The sequence below is a fragment of the Herpailurus yagouaroundi genome, unplaced genomic scaffold, assembly GCF_014898765.1.
Source record: "Herpailurus yagouaroundi ecotype Mexico unplaced genomic scaffold, PumYag 181, whole genome shotgun sequence".
Lineage (NCBI taxonomy): Eukaryota > Metazoa > Chordata > Mammalia > Carnivora > Felidae > Herpailurus > Herpailurus yagouaroundi.
Genome location: NW_024412412.1, coordinates 16,195,790 through 16,199,673, shown reverse-complemented (window position 1 = coordinate 16,199,673; position 3,884 = coordinate 16,195,790). Strand labels below are relative to the sequence as shown.

At 38.3% G+C, this 3,884-nt stretch overlaps 1 protein-coding gene and 1 long non-coding RNA gene across 45 annotated transcripts in view; one reads left to right on the top strand and one right to left on the bottom strand.

Moving 5' to 3' along the window:
* SORBS2 (sorbin and SH3 domain containing 2) overlaps window positions 1-3,884 on the top strand; it is a 351,293-nt gene that overhangs the window by 270,176 nt on the left and 77,233 nt on the right. The gene's annotated exons all lie outside the window — the stretch shown is intronic.
* Window positions 1-3,884, bottom strand: part of LOC121039704 (uncharacterized) — a 104,183-nt gene that overhangs the window by 48,038 nt on the left and 52,261 nt on the right. The gene's annotated exons all lie outside the window — the stretch shown is intronic.

The window sequence follows — 3,884 nt, the reverse complement described above, 5'->3', positions numbered from 1 at the left end:
TAAAGATTGACTTTTATTTTTCCTAAAAATTCTTAAGTTGTTTATTTAAAAATTATGGAAATTCAAAGTCTTAACAATGAGATGGATAATTATATTACAAAACTCCGTTATAAGTACCCATCAGCAATTTCCATTATTTGGTCATCCATTTTCAACGGTCAACTCCAGTTATCCTGGTAGTGTTTTAAAATCAACATAAGACACCATTCCCTTAAGTTAGTAGAAATTTTAGTACCTTTATCCAACGAGTGAAGAGAAAAAAAATAATGAAAGAACCATTATGACACCCAACAAAATATAAATGATTTCTCAATATAAGGGGATTGATTCTTACGTAATTCCCTCCTAGATTTTTTTATTCAAGTAAATTACTGTCTACTCTATGGAAAAATAGAGAATAAAACCAGTCAAATCCGTTGCTTGATATTTCTCAAGTATTCTGTATGCTCCTCGGGAAAGGAGACCTACAAGATTAAGGTGCCAGACCATAGTAGCATGTCAAGCCAACTGGAGCCCAAGAGAGAAATAAAAATACGTGCCCGTATATATATGTTGTTATGTATTGTTAATTTTTTCTAGAACATTGAAGTCATTTTTAAAATATTGGAAAGTTTAAAAAGTAGGTGCATTAAAACCAACATTACGTTTCAATATTTTATTTACACAAACAGAATTTATTATAATCTTACTTCCTCTTAATTGAAAATTGTCTTCTTTGTGATCATTGTTAGTCAAGGGGAAATTGTCTAACACAGCTATTCTCTCCACTGAAAATGAGTTCAGGAAAAAGAAGATTTGGGAAATTTTACTGATGGGTTTGCTTTCATTAAAAAATCCAGGATACAATTTTTTCCTTTTTCCTTGGTCTTCAGTGTGACTTGTCATGTTATTTAAATTTTTGGCATTTGGTTCTGTATGGATTCTGGGGGGAACGTTGATTTTGATTTTTTTTTCTAAGATTGCATGAAAATAATGTTTGTCTCAATTACTGCATTTTTTTTTTTTAATTTTGAGAGAGAGAGAGAGTGCATGCGCAGGGGAGGGGCAGAAAGAGAGAGAGAGAAAGACAGAATCCCAAGCAGGCTCCATGCTCAGTGTGGACACTGACGCAGGGCTCGATCTCACAGTTTGTGAAATCATGACCTGAGTTGAAATCAAGAGCCAGACACTGAACTGACTGAGCCACCCAGGTCCCCCCCCCAGGTACTGAATTTTTGTCACTCCTCTCAATTTTGCACCCAAGATAAGGGTCTCCTCATGTCCCCTGAGGCCTGGAGTTGCCAGACTATGCTTCCTTTCCCTGTGCCCCAGCTTTATACCAAGCCCACAGCCGACGACCCTTTTCTCACCTCCAGCTTCTGGATCTACAGAGTCAGCAAACTGACGGCCCACGGCCTTGTAACTATAGATACGTTTGGCTGGCCTGCCACGGGGTTTATTTTATTTCTAATTTGGCCGCCTTTAGGGGGAACATGCCTTCTCCATCCTACTGTGGTTCTCACTATTCCCTCTTATCTAACGCCTGACCTGATCTACCCATTCTGGGTACATTCCTGGCCCTGGGTAGGCACTTGAGTTGGCAAGGCCTACACACGACCAATACACCTTTTCCGCTGCTGAAACTCATCCTTCCTGAGCCGCCTCATTCCTTAGTTCCTCAAGGAGTCCAGCCTCGAGTTAGTGATCTCTTTCATCCACAACTTCACCTTAGCATTCTGGGTTGAATTCATGCGGACCCAGAGGTTCAATGCTGCTCTCTCTTGGAATATTGAGTACCTTGGGGTTTAAACGCTATCCCTTTCCTTTGTAGAAACCAGGCAGCAGCAAACTGGTGTCTCTAGCTCCTCTCTCCCTCCCAGCTCAACCGTTGGAGAAAGTGACAAGGAACTTATACCCACAAAAGTTGGGGACTGTGGGCCTACAGCCAAGCACCTTAACCTTACATGTCTTGGAAGATGGAGACACAAAGCAACTATGGTGATTTTCTGCAGTCATCTGTCTGTCTGCCACAAAATTCAGCAGGAAAACAAATTCTCTTGTTTTTTACGTTAATGTTTCCTACTCCAAGTAGTCTGGATTGACTTTTCAATCCTCTTCCCTTTTCAGGCTCTTGCCCCCCACTCTTATCACATTTTCCTCAGAGAAACATGTAGCATGTGGTTTTCTCTCCTGCTGTGTCTAAGAGGGCATCTCATCAACGAGGAGACCAGGGTCAGGCAAAAAACTAGTCTAAGATGTAATTTACATCTTTATGGCAAGCTATTTCAAAGCTTTTGTGTGAGTAACCTATAGACTTGATTTTTTTTTTTAAGTTTCATCTATAGCAATTTAAATGTGGTATGACTCACCAAGATGCATTCCATCTGTTACACACACGCGCATTAGGACTCAAAATTGTGAGCATATCAGGAGGTAGGGAGAGAAATTCGCAAAGTGAAAGAGTTCTGCAGACAAGCTCTTGAAAGAACAAATGAATGGATAGAGACCATTCCTAGACACCATGCCACACAAACAAACTGATCATATTACCCATGACAACCGTGGTTTTAGAGACAATCTGCTTTAGCATTTGACATGTTTCAAGTCCAAAAGGATACATACGGTAAGCCAATCCAGGGAGAGATACAGTCATTAGCTTTTCCTCTTAATTTTGAAGGGGAAAGAACTCCTTTGAGCAGATAACTCAAATCCTTTGGCATGATTTATATTATTTAACGGAATTTTCACTGAGCATAAGCAAAACTAAAGAGACCCATGTTACATGGAAAGCTCTTCAGCGGAATTACATTATTATGAGAAATTCCATGGACACCGTACTCACCCAAGATAGCCTTGTATTGAATTGCATTCAGAATTCTAGCAAAATCCTTGCGTTTTAAATTGTAATTATTGTAGTTTCATAATATTATAGTTTTACTTCATAATAGTGTAATTTTACTTTATTATAAAAATGTAATAATAACATGCATACATTACTACGAGAATATTTTAAATTCTGGGTAACTTGGAGATTTCTGTCAGTTAATTCTAGAGATTTTAAAACTGTATACAGTAAAGGGGGCATCTGGGTGGCTCAGTTGGTTGAGCGTCCAACTTCGGCTCAGGTCATGATCTTGTAGTTCGTGAGTTCAAGCCCCACATCAGGCTCTCTGTTGTCGGCACAGAGCCCGCTTCAGATCCTCTGTCCCCTCTCTCTGCCCCTCCCTGACTTGCGCTCCCTCAAAAATAAATAAAACATTTAAAAAAAAACCGTAGAGACAGTAAAAAAGTATCACTTTCAAAACAAGTGTGTCTAAACAACAACAACAGCAATCATATTAAATAAAAATAGGATAAGGAAACCTGTCTTTTTATCCAGGGTTGGAATTTTTTAACTTGTTAGATTAATCGAACAAGTTAAGAAATTAGATTGTTAGATTATGGTATCCACAATCCCCAAAGTTTATGTGGAATTTTATGTAGGCATGAATTTGTACACTTTTCTTAAGAGAAGAGTCAGTAGTCTTCATCACATTTTTTAAGCTATCTGTGACTAAGAGAAACCTTTTTACGTATTTGTTTTAGAAGTATTTGTTCAAAAGGCTGAAGAAAAAAATTAATTATGACTTTTTATGAGAGGAACAGTTGTATGGCACCAACTGTTAGGAAAATGCTGGCTGGCCAAGAACACCAAATAGTACCACCTAAACTTTTCCTAGGCAAGATTTCTAAGTTTATACAGTTTTCTTTGATTCATTCCTCACCCTGGTTTTAATGTCCTGCGATACTTCTGGCTATCTGTCTTACAACTGGCACCACACCAAACACTCAAAAATAAAAACAAAAACAAAACAAAAAAACCTCTATTCTGAAGGGGTAAAGGAAGAATTAAGAAAAAAAAATTC